A 17,237-nucleotide genomic window follows, 5' to 3' on the forward strand; every position below is an offset into this window, starting at 1 on the left:
CTGTTCCCGCTATAAATACATTTTACACTACCGGCTTTTCGCGAATATTAAAATGGATGCTGTGTGTCCATTAAGTTAAAGTCACTTTGCTACAAAGATCCGTTTTTTATTTGTGCTGTTAACCAAACCCAGACACAGCAGTGAAATATCTGCTGCAGTTCTGGCTGTAATCGACCCGCCTGCTGGGCTGGGATAACATCCAACCACCGGATGATGAAGACTCCCCTGCTGATACCCCGCTATCAGCACCTGCCATCTGCAGAGCGCGCGGACCAGAACCCCGACTGGAGGCGATAAGGAAACCACAGCGTGCCCTGACAGGGCGGGCCCGAGGAGGGGCCACGCTGGGCAGCTCCCGGAACTACTTCGGGGGAAAAGTTTAAATATCCATAATTGTATACGAATATTTAAATATGTAATTTTTGAAAATATGAAAAGATGAAATTTAAATATTAAAATATGAAAATGCGATATGTAAAATCGATTATGAATAGGCTGAAGCAATGAGAAAGGTAAAGGGTGTCTGAAATAGCAGGTGAGCTCCTGGCTGAATGCTGAGCACCCGACCAGTAAAATTTGCTTTATTATCTTTGTTTCCTATTGTCCTTTATTAAACTTGTAAATTTTACCAGGAGAGTGAACCTCGTTTTTCACCATTCCCATTCCCGAGGCCATTCCCGAGGGATGTTCCCTGTCCTGCTGGGGCAGGGCTGGCTGTTTTCTGAGTCAGGGGCTGCTTTCGGCTGAATGCACCCGGCCATTAACTATCTCTGCTGGTCTGTCTCTTAATTGTCTCTTAAAAAAAATTATTAAACTTATAAATTTAACTAAGCAAGTGAACCTCGTTTTTCACACCCTGAAGGGGTAAATGGGGTCTTGAAAGAGAAAGAGGATCCTCAGGGAATAAACGGGGTCCTGGAAGGGTAAATGGGTTCCTGAAGGGACATTCCTACTCCCAAGTGCGGCCCTGAAGGGGTAAATTGGGTCCTGGAAGAGAAAGAGGATCCTCAGGGAATAAACGGGGTCCTGGAAGGGTAAATGGGTTTCTAAAGGGTAAAGGAGGTCCTGGAAGGGGAAATGGGTTCCTGAAGTGTAAATGTGCCCCTAAAAGGGGAAATGGGGCTCTGAAATGGTCAGCGATGTCCTGAGGGGTAAATGGGGCCAGGAAATGGAAAATGGGGTCGTGGAAGAGCAAATGGGGTTTGGGGGGGGCCGCTCTCCCTCCTGCTGGGGCAGGGCTGGCTCAGCCCCTCAGAGGGACCGTGGGGTCCCAGCAGGGCCAGGAACCCCCAGAGCCCCCAAAGCGCCCCCAGACCCATTTCTGGGCCCTCCCCCCAGGGCTGGGGGTGGCCCCAGTGTTACACCAGAGAGGGCACAACTCCCCCCAGGAGGCTCCTGGGTGTTCACCTGTGAGAAACAAGTTTACTTTCTCGGTAAAATTTTAAAAGTTTAATAAAAGGACAATAAGAGACACAAAGCAACGGGTTAAACAATGAAAAAAGGACGGCCAGGTGCTCAGCATTCAGCCAGGGGCACACTTACTGTCTTGGAAACATCCTTTTAATATCTTCTTCAATCCACCTGTTGCATATTCACGGACTATTATGCATTATTCAAACATTCCTTTGAGTTTAGATGTTCTTTTGCTTGGTTTTAACCTTTGACCTGTCTTCATGGCATCTTGTAGATTAAATCAATATGTTTTATTGCTCCTCATGGTTTCATCCTGTGGTTTTTTTACCCTCCCTGATAATGGAGAGTCAATAAATTCTTCCTTTGGAGTTCTGGTTTCTGTCACCGTTATCTCCATCCAGATAGGATAATCCACAAATGTGAGGAATCACCTAATTACCTGCACCATTCTTTTGAGTTAGTTACATAAATAAAAGCATTTTAACATCACATAGTCTCCATTTTAATATTATGCTATGGTCTAAGAGATATATTTATCACACTTCTATTTCTAAGTTTTGTTAATAACAGCAATAAAAGCAACGTTATTTTAACATTATACATAAGCATTCATCTTAATATTTGCAAAAAGGCAACTTTATAATATGTATTTATAACATTTCCTTTCCTTTCCTTTCCTTTCCTTTCCTTTCCTTTCCCTTTCCCCCTTGTACATTTTCCTGTTATTTTTGGTTTTGTTTCCACATTACCATAAATGAGAACAACCCAAACAGCTCCAAACCTGTTCCCCATTGCAAACAAATTGTTCTAAACCCCACCCAACACACATGTTCATATTTACATATTTACATACCCAAATCATCCAGTGTCATTTCACCCTAATTCACCCCAAGGGCTCCACTAACACCACCCTGGGTTACCTTTGCTTCATGGGGGGCTGGAACATTTTACTGGTGCCAGGGACAGGATCACTCTGAGAATCTGGTGTGGGAGGGTTTCTGGTGTGCCCCAGAGTTTTGTGAGGTTTTGTCCCTGAGAAAGCCCAGCTGACCCTCAGGGAGGGTTAATGGGGAGAAAAGCCCTCGGAGGGTCCATCACCTGTTCCTGAACCTCCTGAGAATCATGGTTATTTCTCTGCAAGGCCCACAGCAAATCCAAATCTCCCTAAACCCACAGCAAATCCAGCTCCTCCTCTAAACTCAGAGTCAATTCAACTCTTCCCCTGAACCCATAGTAAATCCTTTCCTAAACCCAGAGCAAACCCAACTCTTCCCCTAAACCCAGAGTCAATTAAACTCTTCCTCTAAACCCACAGTAAATCCAACCTTTTCCTAAACCCAGAGCAAACCCAACTCTCTCCTAAACCAAGAGCAAATCTAACTCTTCCCTAAACTCAGAATCAATTCAACTCTTTCGCTAAACCCAAAGCAAATCCAACTCTCTCCTAAACCCCGTGAACTGGCCAGGCAATGCCAGGATCCCTTGGGTGGGATGAGTGGTCAGTGAGGGTCCCTCAGGTGGGGTGCAGTGGTCAGTGGTCAGTGAGGGTCCCTCGGGTGAGGTGCAGTGGTCAGTGAAGGTCCCTTGGGTCAGGTGCAGTGGTGACTCAAGGTTTTAAAGAGTGAAGGTTTTAGCCAAGGCATTTCCAGAAGCAATTTATACTGATTAGGATGTAAGTTAGAAAAATAAAATGAGTTAATAATTATTAGATGCTTCAGCCAGAGCACAGGTGATGCATTACTTGCTATTATGTGCTTGTCTTAGTTGTGTTTGTGGAAGGAAATGAGACAAATGGACCATCAGGAGAACAAATGAAAACCAGTGGAGCCATGACAGCACCTGGGCCCAGGAACTACCTGGAACCAAAGCAGGAGAGACTGAATTGTGCCAGGAAGTCACAAAAGCCAGTAGTAAAAAAGTAAAAAGGTCATTGCCAGGAAGACATCTCTGACTTCATCCTCTGAGACCACTGACCCATTTTAAAGACCACAACCCAATTCAAGAGAAGAATTGTGTGACTCTGGCCTCATTATAACACACAGCAAGGAATGGGAGGTGCTGGATTGTGCAAATGTATAAACATTTGGAGTATGTGAGATTTTTTTGTAAATAAATAAAAAGTTAAAGCCTCGCAATTGGTCATGTAGTGACCACTGCAGTGGTCAGTGAGGGTCCCTTGGGTGGGGTGCAGTGGTCAGTGAGGGTCTCCTGGTTGGGGTGCAGTGGTCAGTGAGGTGCAGTGGTCAGTGAGGGTCCCTGGGGTGGGGTGCAGTGGTCAGTGAGGGTCCCTCAGGTGGGGTGCAGTGGTCAGTGAGGGTCCCTGGGGTGGGGTGCAGTGGTCAGTGAGGGTCCCTCAGGTGAGGTGCAGTGGTCAGTGAGGGTCCCTGGGGTGGGGTGCAGTGGTCAGTGGTCAGTGAGGGTCCCTGGGGTGGGGTGCAGTGGTCAGTGAGGGTCCCTGGGGTGGGGTGCAGTGGTCAGTGAGGTCCAGCACTGGCGCTGGGGTCCTGGTGTGACCCAGACCTGTTATGAGGTTTCCTCTGGCACAGAGTCCAGCTGACCCTCAGGGAGGGTCTGTGGGCAGCAGGACACTGAGTGACCCTCAGTGACCCTTTGAGGGTCACTCAGTGGTCACTGTCCCAGTCAACAGTGGTCATTCTCCCGCCACTCTGGGCTCTGACCATCCCTGCCCCACCCAGGGGTGCTGGAATTGCAATCCCTGCAGGACATGAGACAGGGCAGTGCCATGGGGGATGTGCTGCCCTTAGAGCAGCAGGAAAAGAGGGAAAATCAGAATTCCTGGAGCCAAAGGATGAAATTTCCACAAGGTCCTTGGTGGTCTGACACCCCCAACCCCAGCAGGAGCCTGGGCTGACCAGTCTGACCAGTCCCCAAAGGGGAGGGCACTGGGTTTACTGGGAGGGCTCCCAGGTGATCCCAAGGGTTTAGGTGATCACTCTGCCCTTTCACATTTACTGGAGTCACCAATGCCAGAGTTTCATCCTGGAGCTGCCAGAGGAGAAAAGGAGTTGGGAATTGAATCCACACTCAATGGACTTTTCCTGCTTTTTAATAACTGATCCATCCTGGGCTCAATTTTCCCTTTTTATAGGACCTGATAGAGGAATTTTCCCTTTTTTTTTTGCACCTGATTGAGGAATTTTCCATTTTTTCAGACCTGATCAAGGAATTCTCCCTTTTTTTGGACTTGATTGAGCTGTGTGGGACCAATGAGACTTTAACAGTCCCCAAAATAACCGCCTGTATTATCAATTTAATAATAACTGTTGATTTGTTGTTATTGTGAGCTGCTTGTTGGGCAACTAAATATTACTAGGATTATCTAAACCAGGCTATTTCATTTGCTGTCAGTTTGCTTTTTTGCTAAGTTGATTTTTTACTGGAAAAAAATGGTGTGAGAAAAGCTTTAATTTTTCTCTTAGGTTAAATGCACATTTATCTCATGTATAAATTTGTCTCAACTAATTGAAGGTCAGGGAATTGAACCAAATTAAGCCTCGGAGTTGGTACAAGCATTAATGAATATTTGGAATCATCCAGTTGAGGGAATTTTTACCAGTTTTGCCTTGGATGGCTTTAGATTGGTGACGATTTGGCTGAATTTTTCAGAGATATCAACAAGGGAATGAAATAACCTTGATGAAACACAAGAAAATGTCCCAAAGGCCCATCCCAGAGCAGGAGGAGGGACAGGACTGCAAAGGGAACACAAATCAAACACAAGGAAATCTTCCCAGCTCCCACCCAGCCCTTCCTGAACCATTTACCAACTGTGCCTCTGTTGGAAATGATATAACTTTCCTAATAACTTTTCCTAATTAATCGTTTTAATGAAGTTTTCTAATTAATGGCTTTCATTAATCACAAGCAGTGCCACGTTCCACTGCAGCCAGCACTCAGCAAGGTTTGTCACCAGCTGCTATTTTGGGAAAATCGCTGAAACTTTTGAGTTTTGCTGAAACCAACCTTGGTACTTTTTTCAATAAACAAAGCCTGGGAGAGGGAGATGTTTTTGCTAGAATTGGACATGAGGAATGCAGGATTTATAGAGCACAAGGACATTCTGCAGAGCCAAGAGATAAAGGAGAGACACAGCCCACAGAAACTGAACTGAAACTCCTGAGCTGGGAAAAAGGCAGTGAAGAGACTGAAAATGGGAACTAATCAGCACGAGAAATCAATAACCAATAAACTGCTAATTAATGACAATTCTGTGATTTATGGGCATGAATTTCTTTGTTTGCTAAAATGTAGAAATAGTGAAAAGTTTTGGAAGTGTGTGGTGGGGTGAGCTTGGGGAGTGAATAAAGCAGTGCTGTTTTCTAGCACTAAAAATAATGTCAGAGTTTGAGTTATTCCACTTTTTTGGCAGTAGGGGAAGGTGAGCTGAGCCCACGGAAACCTGCAATATCTTGGAGCTGGGAACTGTTTATCCAGGACATGTTGGATCATCCCAATCCAAGAGCTTTCATGCAGGACATGCTGAGTTATCCCAGCTGGGGATGGGTTACACCTGATGGGTCCCAGGGATGGATGGGGCTGTCCTGTGCCATTCCCATCACCCAGGAATTCCAGGGACAAGGCACAGGAAACTCCTTGAGGTGACCTGGATCCCTCACCAGCCAAATATTCCACCAGGAACAGTTTGGGCGTGTTGAGATGGGAAAATCCCTCCCCAGCCATCCACATGTGCCAGGGCTGGACCCAAGGGAAGGCTGGGGTTCCCACCAGGTGTCCTGGAAGGGTTTGGGACTTTATTTTACCTCAGCACAGGACAGGAGGTGCAGGGAAAGGGATGGACCCCAATGGGCTGTGCATGGAACCCAAGGAATCCTGACAGATGGGAATGTCTCCAATGCCAGAGAACACATTTATCCTGAGGAGATGCTGATTTATCCTGGAAAACATCTCTTGGTCTGATCCAGCCTCAAAACACTGGACTGGCTGTGCCTGGGGGGAATTAAACCCCAGGTCCAGCAGCTCCCAAACCTGACCCTACAGAACCAGTTTGCTCTGGATCTGCAGCTCAAAGAGCCCGGAGTGTAAAATGGGCCTGCAGGGCACCAGGGAAAGGCCACCAGCCCTGCAGGAGGAGCAGGAGGTCCCTGAGCAGAGCAGAGAACGTTCCAGGCAAAGCAAAGTTCAAAGAATGGAGCCCAGGCTCTTGTTTTTCCTGTCTTGGGGCCTCACTGGTGAGTGGGAATGGAATTGTCATTGCCTCCTGGTTTGGTGTGTGTAAAGACTGCTGAGGCTCTGGGGCATCTCCTGTCCACCTGGTTATAAATACATCTTATAAAGTTGGCTTTTGGCAAATATTAAACTGAATATTACATGTATCATATTGTATCACACCATTCTATATGTACATATTGTATCATTTCATATGTATCATAGTTTTTTTGTTTGTTTTCTGCTATTAATGGGGCTCAAAAATGCTGCTGTGATTACTGTATATATTCTTTTTAGGTTGTAGCATAATATTGAAATGGAAACTATGTGATGTCAGATGCTTTTTGTAGCTAACCCAGAAGAATAGGGAAGATAATAGGGAATTTCCCCACATTCTTGGATTATCTGGATGAAGATAACTGGGACAGACCCCAAAGCTCCAAGGGAGGAATTTATTGATCCTCTGTTATCAGAGCGGGACAGGAGATGACCAAGAGGCGCCACCAAGAAATTTATCTACCAGGAGTCATAAAATGTTAAATTGGTGAAATGGGGCAGGCTGGAGGGGTCAAAACCAAGAGAATATCTAAACTCAAAGGAATGTTTGAATAATGAATTAGGATCTTTTGAATATGTAACAAACAGGTAAATTTAAAACACTGTTTTCTGAGTCAGGGACTGCTTTTGGCTGAATACCAGGCACCTGGCCATTAACTATCTCTGCTTGTCTGTCTCTTAATTGTCTCTTTTTAAAGATTTTTATTAAATGTATAAATTTAACTAAGAAAGTGAATCTTGTTTTTTATACCCTGAAGGGGTAAATTGGGTCTTGGAAGAGAAAGAGGATCCTCAGGGAATAAACGGGGTCCTGGAAGGGTAAATGGGTTTCTAAAGGGTAAAGGAGGTCCTGGAAGGGTAAACGGGTTCCTGAAGTGTAAATGTGCCCCTAAAAGGGGAAATGGGGCTCTGAAATGGTCAGCGATGTCCTGAGGGGTAAATGGGGCCAGGAAATGGAAAATGGGGTCGTGGAAGAGCAAATGGGGTTTGGGGGGGCCGTTCCCCCTCCTGCTGGGGCAGGGCTGGCTCAGCCCTTCAGAGGGACCGTGGGGTCCCAGCAGGGCCAGGAACCCCCAGAGCCCCCAAAGCGCCCCCAGACCCATTTCTGGGCCCTCCCCCCAGGGCTGGGGGTGACCCCAGTGTTACACCAGAGAGGGCACAACTCCCCCCAGGAGGGATTAATTAATGATTAATTAAACCTGGCTGTTCCACCTGAGCCTGTATTAACCCACTGAACTGGTACCCCCACACCTGCAGCACCCCAAAACACAGCGGGTACCCCCCCAGCTGCACCATCCCCACATCCACAGCACCCCAAATCAACAGCACCCCACACCTGCAGCACCAGTGTCCCCTCCAGCCCCACAGGTGTGGCACAGGGCCAGGTGAGCCCCTCCAATTCCCTACAGGTGTCCCAGCCCACCCCAGGGCACAAGGGTGGGTGTGTCCCACCCCGGGCTGGTTTGGGGGGGGGGGGGTTCCACCCGGTTTTGGGGGGCAGGGGGCCGTACCTGCTCGTTGACCGTCAGCAGCTCCTGGGGCTGCCCCGGACACGGCTCCATGGTGACCTGGCACAGGTGGGCAGGGTCACACCTGCCACATGCTGCAAGAGGGGACAAGGAGGGGCTGTCACTGCCTGGGGGGTCCTCTCTTCCAGCCCCTCTGATACCCTAAAAACTGGAGATGGGCCAGGTGAAACCACCTCTCTGGAGCTCAAAGTGAGTACTCAAATCTCCAGGTGACACCTGGCTGCCCTCCCAAGTCCCTGGTGCCTCCTGAGGGTGCCCAAATTGTTGGGGACACAGCAGGTGACAGGAGTCATGGGGAAGGAGGGCTCTGGATTCACCTCCCAGGTGGGATTCACCTGCCCCAGGGATCCCAAAATCCTGTGGCAGCTTTTTCCTACATCTGAGGCTGGAAAAGGTGGGAAAGCTTCTGCTCCTCCCTCTTCCAGGTGGGATCCCCATCTCTTCCCACCTCCTTCACATAGGGGGGCTTCGATGACTGAGGTCAAACTGGGACCCCAAGGGGGAAGGGAAAAGGGGGAATAGGAATGGGGAAAGGAAGGGAATCCCACGGGATTTGGGGGTCCCAAGTACTCACCCACTGTTTGCTCTGGGGTGAGGGACCCTCCCGGCCAGACCCGGGGCTGGATGTGGGTCCTGCCCCCTGGGACGGGCTGATGGGGCTGGGGGCTCCGAGGCTTCTGGGGTCTCTGGATTTCAGGGCTCGGGGTCTCTGGTGTCCTGGTGCAGCTCTCAGGAATTCTGTGCTCTGGCTCTCCAGGTTTTGGGGTGTCCAGGCTCTGGCTCTGCAGGTTTTGTGGTATCTGGGCTCTGTCCTCTCCTGGTTTGGGGTTGTTGCTCCCTCTGAGTTTTGGGATCCCTGGGTTTGGCCTGGAGGGACACAAAACCCGGAGCTGTTCCTGTGCCGAGCTCTGGGTGCTCCCCAAAACCACCACCAGCCCCAGGACTCCCCCCTTCCACCCTTCCCACTCCCAAAGCATGGAGGTGTTTCGGGAAAAGGCAGCTTAGACAAAAGAAACAGGGAAGTTGAGAGATGTGTGGGGTTTTCTGGGACTCTGATGACACAAGGAACACAAAACCTCCCTGTTATCCACCCCCAGGCAGCCCAGTCCCAGCCAAGCAGCCAAACTGGATTTATTCCAGCTCCACTGGAGCAGCAAAAGGCTGAGCAGGGCACAGGATCCCCCAAATCCTTGGATTTCTCTCCCTGCTGCTGGTGGGAGGAGACACAAATAACCTGGGAGGGAAGTCGGGGGGGAGGACTAATTAATGAGCCAATTAATCAGACATTTATAATTCCAGGCTGGATGCAGGTGTGGGCATCCAGTTCCAGATTTGGGAGCGGGATCCTTTCCCTACTTTCCCCGTTTTTCACACTTTTTGGGGTATTCTTTGGCATTTAATGTGACAAATAATTTATCCAGATGGTGGCGAGGGCAGGCAGGGAGGAGCAGCCACGGAGCAACAGATGGAGGGGAAGGCAAGGAAATGCATAAAATCATAATAAAAATATTAAAAAATAAAGAAAGAGGAGAAAAAGGTGAGGGAAGGATATCTAGGATGCTCCCAGTCTCCATGTGGATTTAATTTCCATGTTAATTAGGTATTGATGAGGCAGAGATGGATTCAAAATGGGTGGAAAACTGAGTTTGCCCAGGTGAGAAACCCTAAGGATGAGTTAAACCTGAGCAGGAGAGACTTTGGACCCACAAACTCCTCACTGCTATCCTGGATTCATTCCTGGAGGGAATAATTCCCCCCAAAATCCTTCCTTCCCTCTAAATTTGATTTATTTTAAGGTTTTATGGCATTTATGAAGAAGCTGAGGCAGGGGATGAGATGTCACCCCCAGAATATCCACCTCCAACAAGATTCACATCTGGGGCTGGGATAGCCAAATTCCAAAGGAAAATCTGGGAAAACTCATGTACTGCCCCAAAACCTTCCAAATCCAGGGAAAAGGGGCAGCTCAGAAAAAGGGGAGCTTTGGGGGGGGGCACATAATTAACTAAAATTGTTGAGTCAAGTGTGTGGCTGTGAGGTGCCAGCACCCCAACCCCCCAAAATCCAGGGAATAGTAATAATGATGATGATAATAATAATAATAATAATAATAATATCACTCCATCAGTGAGGAAATGCCCTGCAGAGGGGCCCCAAAACTGCTGGAAAACAGTGAAAACCCCAAACCAGTTGGCCAAAGGTTTCCTGCCAGTTTGGCAGTTTAACTCCAGCGTTCTGAGAATCCTTTTTGCACCATTAAAAAGGATCAGTTTTCCCTGGTTTTGCCTTGTTCTTCCCAAATAAAATGTGGGGACCAACATGTGGCTCTGGGCCTGGGTGGGATCCCTGACTTCCTTCCCACTTTCAAGAGGTTTCTGGGGATAAAACCTCAATCCCAAATGAAGCCTGCAGCATTCCTGGCAGTGTTGGGGTGGCCCTGGCCCTGCTGCCTGTTGGGAATGTGAGCCCCTGGCACGGGGAGCAGCGGGATCAGCCTGCAGTGACTTCCCAGGAATTTTTATTCCTGGATTACAGTCCCCTGCCAAGGCCCCCCAAAAATAGAACCTGGAGCCTCAACCCCGTGTCCTGAAGTGCCCCTGAGGGCACAGGACAGCCTGGAGGGGCAGCACGGGGGGGCTTGGCGGGCATGGGATTCCCTGGACCTACATCCCAATGGGGTGGGATGGGGTCAATGGGATCAATGGTATGAAGGGAATCAATATAATTAGAATCAATGGTGTCAGTGGTATCAATGAGATCAATGGGAGCAATGGGATGGGATAGGATCAATGGGATCAATAGGATGGGGTCAGTGGGATCAATGAGATCAATGGGATGGGATCAATATCAGTAGTATCAATGGTATCAAGGGGATTGATGTGATGGGATGAGATGAGATCAGTGGGATGGGATCAGTGATATCAATGGGACCAATGTGATAGGATTAATGGGATCAATAGGATGGGATCAATGGAATGGGATGGGATCAATATCAGTAAGAACAATGAGATCGATGGGATCAATGCTGTCAATGGGATCAATGAGATGGGATGAATAGGATCAGTGGTATCAATGCTATCAATGGGATGGATGGGATGGGATCAGTGGTATCAATAGGATCAATGGGATGGGGTCAATATCAATAGGATCAATGGCATCCATGGATTGATGGGACGGGATCAGTAATGTCAATACAATCAATGGGATCAATGGGATGAGATCAATAAGATCGACAGGATCAATGGGATAGGATGGGATTGAATGGGATGAGATGGGGGCCAATGCTGTGCCCCCATTGCTCCTTTGGGGCATTTGTGTGGGGTGCAGGGGTTGAAGGACAAGAGTCACCCTGAGGTGGCCACGGGTGGAGGTGCTGAGGACGGGTTTGGGAGGGATGTGGGACAGCACAGCCCCACCCCCTTCTTTCCCCCCAAAGGTGAGGACCCCCCTGTGCCCCCCATCCCTGCACAGCGCCCAGGGGACCCCCACCCCAAACCACCAAACGAGGGGCTCAGAGTGGCTGTGGGGGCAGCCCCGGGACAGTGCCCCCCTCTAAGGGATGCTCAGTCCCCCCCAAACCCTCACAGCCCCCCCTCGGTGTCCCAAAATGTCCTTGGACCCCCCCACCTTCCTTTGCCCCTCAAACTCTGGTACCCCACTGAAATTCCCCTGCTCTGCCTTTCCCCCCCACCAAATCCCACTGCCTCCCCTCTGGGTGTCCCAACAGGACCCCAATAACGTCTTGCACCCCAAAACTCCTCCCCGAATCCCTCCTGCTCCCCTCACCCCGGGCAGTCACCGCCCTTTCCCTGCCCCGGGGGTCTCCACCCCCCTCCTCCCATTCCCCTGAGCCCCTCAATTCCGAGGTGCCCCCAGGGACACCCCCTTAGCTGAAGTCCCCTCGGCACCCCCAAATCCTCATCAGCCCCATCTGACCCCACTCAGGGTGTCATGTCCCCCCCATTCTCCCCAGTTTCCCCCCCAGACTTTCCAAGCCTCTCTCACCCCCCTGCCCTGCCCTGCCTTTGCCCCCCAAATCCGGGTGCCCCCTCCGGGGTCTCTTTGCCCTCCCTGGGCAGGACCCCAAAACTGTCCCCTCCCCCCTGTCCTGTGTCTCCTCTCCTGCACCCCAAACCCCCCTCCCACACCCCCAATTCCTCCCGCCCCCCCTCTTTACCCCCCCGGGCAGTTCCCCCTTTTCCTGCCCCGGGGCTCTCCAGCTCCTGGACCCCAAAACTGAAGGGTCACTCAGCCGAGGTCCCCCTGTCACCCCTCAGCCCCCATTTCTGTGTCCCCCAACGTGTGGTGTCCCCCCAGCGCCCCTCTCCAAGCCCTCCTGCCCCACAGCCCCCCCAAATCTGTCCTTCCCCCCCAAATCCCCCCTTCCCGCCTTCGCCCCACCCCGGCAGGACCCCAACACCGTCCTGCCCCCTCAGCGCTGTTTCTCCTCTCCTACACCCCAAAATCCACCCCCCGCCCCCCACAATCCCTCCTGTCCCCCCCCAGGGCAGGCGCCCCCGTTCCCTGCCCCGCAGCTCTCCAGTCCCCCCCTTCAGGGCCCCCCCAATTCCGGGGTGCCCCCAGGGACCCCACTTGTGCCAGGTCCCCCCGGCACCCGCCAAGCCCCAACTCCCACTCTGGTGCCCCCTGTCCCCCCTCAGAGCGTCCGTGTCCCCCCAGTTCTCCCCAATTTCCGCCCCCCGAGCCCCCCTGCCCCGCTCCGCCCCCCCGAACCGCCTTTGCCCCCAAATCCCGCTGCTCCCCCCCCTCGCCTCCCACCCCTGGGGTCTCTTTGCCCTCTCCGGGCAGGACCCCAAAACTGCCCCCAACCCCCGCGCTGTGTCTCCTCTGCTGCCCCCCCAAACCGCACCTCCCGCACCCCCAAATCCTCCTGCCCCCTCCCCCCCGTTTACCCCCCCGGGACAGTTTTCCCCCCCTTTTCCCTGACCCGGGGGTCTCCAGCCCCTGTACCCCCTTCCCTGTCCCCCAATTCCGGGGCTCCCCCTGGGATGTCCCCTAAACCCCCCCCGGCACCCCCAAATCCCCCCGGCACCCCCAAATCCCCCCGTCCCCATCCTCCCCTCTGCCCCCCCCCCCCCCGCCTTTCTCCCCAGTTCCTCCCAGTTCTCCCCAGTTCCTCCCCCGGCCCCCCCCGCCCCCCTCCGAGCCCCTGTGCCCCCCCCCCCTGCCCTGACCCCCCTTTCCCCCCCAAACCCCGCCGCCCCCCCGCTGTCCCCCGTTTTCCGCCGTTTTCTCCCCTCCCCGCCCCCCCCACCGCTCTTTATCATAAATATATAAATTATGCTAATTACGCCATTGCATATTCACCGCGCCGAGCCCGCCGCCCCCCGCCCGCCCCGGCCCCGCACTCACCGAGCCGGGGGTCGGGGGTCCGGGGGCGCCCCGGGGGGGCCCGGGGGGTCCCCGCCGCTCTCCCGCTCCCGCGATCGCTGCGGCGGCGGCGGCGGCGGCGGCACAAAGGGGCGGGGGGCGGCGGGGGGGGCGGCGGCGGAGCGGCCCCGGGACCGCGGGCCGGGCCCGGACCCCCGGCGGGAGCGGCGGGGGAGGGTTATGGGGGGCTCGGGGCCGCGGGGGTCCCGGGAGGGGATTTTTGCCTCTTCCCGGGGTTTTGGGGCTGCTGCGTCATGAACATAATTTATGCGCAGGCCGCTGCCGCAGGGGCGATCCCGCCCGCCGCCGCTGGGGGCGCTGCGAGCGCCGCCGCAGAGACCCGGGACCCCTGAGACCCCCGGACTGGGACCCCGGGACAGGGACCCCGGGACAGGGACCCCCGGACTGAGAGCCCGGGACAGGGACCCCCGGACTGGGACCCCGGGACAGGGACCCCCGGACTGAGAGCCCGGGACCGGGACCCCCGAGACCCCGGGACAGGGACCCCCGGACTGAGAGCCCGGGACAGGGACCCCCGGACTGAGAGCCCGGGACCGGGACCCCCGAGACCCCGGGACAGAGACCCCCGGACAGGGACCCCGGGACCCCTGGACTGAGACCCCGCGACTGAGACCCCGGGACAGAGACCCCCGGACTGAGTCCCCGAGACAGGGACCTCGGAACCCCCAGATAAGACCCCAGGACAGAGAGAGAGCTCGGGAACCCCCGGGACAGAGACCCCGGCATAGAGAGCGCCGGGAACCCCGCACAGAGACCCCGGGACCCTCGGGACAGAGACCCCGGACAGAGACCCCGGGACCCTCGGGACAGAGACCCCGGACAGAGGCCCTGGACAGAGATCCCGGGACCCCAGAGACTCCCGGGATAGAGATCTTGGAGACCCTCCAGAGACCCCCACGAGGACAGAGACCCCCGAGACCCACCCCTGGACACCTCCTGGAAACCCCCGAGCCAGACACCCTTCGGGGCCAGGGAGACCCCAGAGATCCCCCTGGAAACCCCCTCAGAGCCAGAGGCTCCCGGGATGCCCCAGGGCCAAAAGACCCCCCCGGGCCAGAGACCCCCCACCACAGCACAGGGACACCCCAGAGTCAGAGCCCCCCCAGAGTGTGAGACACCGGGGACACCCCCAGGACCAGACACTCCCTGAAACCAGAGAGGCCTCCCGAGCCTTGGGACCCCAAAACCAGAGCCCCCTCCAGCCCCAAGACCCCCAAATCAGAGGTTCCCAGCCCAGAAACCCCCCACAACTCCAGACCCCGAAGCGTCAGGACCCCCCAAACCCCGGATCCCCAATCCCGCACTCCCCACAACTCCAGACCCCGAAGCGTCAGGACTCCCCAAACCCCGGATCCCCAACTCTGGACCCCCCCCAAACCCCCAGACCCGAAGGGCCAGGATCTCCCAAACCCCGGATCCTCTATCCAGGTCCTCCCCAAAATCCCAAACCGCAATAGCAGACCCCCCAACCCCGGGACCCCCAAACCCGGGACCCCCAATGCCGGAGCCCCTCCAACCCCCCAACCCCTGCAGTGTCAGATCCCCCCAGACGAGAGGGGACAAAGGGGACAAGGGATGGTGCGGGGGGGGAAACGGGGGGACAAGGCCAAATATTAATAACCCCACAGCCAGACCCACCCCTACTCATTAATAATCATTAATATTCATTAATATTCCAATTAGCCCAGGTGCACCTGTTATTGGCGGCCACGGCCCAGTTCTGCCGGGTTCATTTGCATACGCGCTGCCGTGATTATGAATATTTAATGCGGATCGTTAAATACCTACAGCTAGTTAAATCCTGGGCTCATTTGCATACATTTGCATAGCGCTAATAGATTGCATACGGGGAAAGGAAAACAGCTCGGGTGAGGGGGCGGATTTTAATTAACAAAGACTCAGCTGGGGGGGGCTGGACGGGAGGGGCGTCCCTAAGCAGGGTCTGGGGTCCCTAAACAGATCTGGGGGTCCTTAAGTGGGGTCTGGGGTCCCTAAGGGAGGTCTGGGGGTCCCTAAGCAGGGTCTGGGGTTCCCTGAAGGGGTCTGGGGATGTAGGGGGGAAGAGGGGTCCCTAAACGGGGTCTGGGGGTCCATAAACGGATCTGGGGGTCCCTAAGCGGGGGGGGGGGGTCCATAAACAGGTCTGGGGGTGTAGAGGGGAAGAAGGGTCCCTAAAGGGGTCTGGGGGAGTAGGAGGGAAAAGGAGTCCCTAAACGGGGTCTGGGGGTGCCTAAGCAGAGCCTGGGGGAAGAAGGAGGTTGTTAAGCAGGTCTGGGGGTCCCTAAATGGGTCTGGGGAGAGGGGGGGGGGTCTCTAAAAGGGTCTGAGGGTCCCAAGGGGGGTCTGGAGGGAAGAGGGGGGGTCCAGAAGTGGTTCTGGGCTCCCTGAGTGGGGTCGGGGCTGGGTTTGAGGGCTCGGGGGTCCCTCAGGGAAGGTCTGGGGGTCCCCGAGCGGGGTCTGGTCCCACTTGGAAGGGAAATATTATTTTTTCCGTTTCTCTGCATCTTGAAGGTGAAGACCATTTTCTCCTAATGAATTATTCATGACCACACCCCAGCGCCGGGAGGCTCATTTGCGTATTCATGAGGCAGCTGCTACATTATTCATGAGCGGCTCGCTCGGATTTGGGGATGGAGCGGGAGGAAAATGAGGCGGAAAAGGAGAGGTTTGAGTCCTGAAAGCATGGGCGAAATGAAGGGAGATTCCATCCAAAAAATGGGAATTTTAGACTTCCAGAGGACATTTTACAGCATAAGGCAGCTCTTTAATGATAGAGAGATATATGGATTATTTATGTATAGCTTTATATATGTGACAGGCATTATATATATTTTATGTACTATATAGTCTCTTATTTTATCAGTATTCGTTGATTTTTTTTGCTATGTTATACTATTATTCTATATATTGTGTATTTATAGAAGTATTTATTGGCTTATATCCGTATTATACTATATAATATATTTATAGATTTATGCATAATTATATCATTTTTTACCAGTATATCATTATATTAATTAATATGTTTTATTTATTAGTCCTTATTAATATTTATTCCTATATATTATATATTATACTATTGTATTTTAAAATATTTATTATTTACTATTTTTATATATTATTATAGTATGTATTATATACCTCTATGGGTTTTATAGGTAATTTATAGATACTTTATAAATATTTATTTTAACTGTATTTTATATTAAATTCTTGTGTATTAATGCACAAATATAGAACGCTATTATTTTATTACCAGTATTTTCTATTATTCTCCACATTTGACATCTCTTTAATGTTAAAACAATATTTTCCACCCCCGCTCCCTGCCCAGCTCCGCCTCCCCCTGCACCAGGACCCGGTGAGTCCTTCAGAGTCCCACCTGGGCCAGGTGTTTTTCGCCCCTAAAAGGAGTTCACACTGTTGTGACCCCCCCAGACCCTGTTTAGGGACCCCAGACCCTGTTTAGGGCCCTCCTCCCCTGCAGCCCCCCCCCGTTGAGACCCCGCCCCCATTGGGACCCGCCCTCCTCCGCCCCCCTCGTTTCCCGCGGCCCCTTTAAGAGCGCGAGGCCCCGCCCCCAGCGCGATGACGTCACAGCGTTCGCTTCCTGCCCCGCTTCCTGCCCCGTCCCTCACC

Source organism: Zosterops lateralis (genome assembly GCF_965231275.1).
Source record: "Zosterops lateralis genome assembly, chromosome: 32".
Taxonomy (NCBI): domain Eukaryota; kingdom Metazoa; phylum Chordata; class Aves; order Passeriformes; family Zosteropidae; genus Zosterops; species Zosterops lateralis.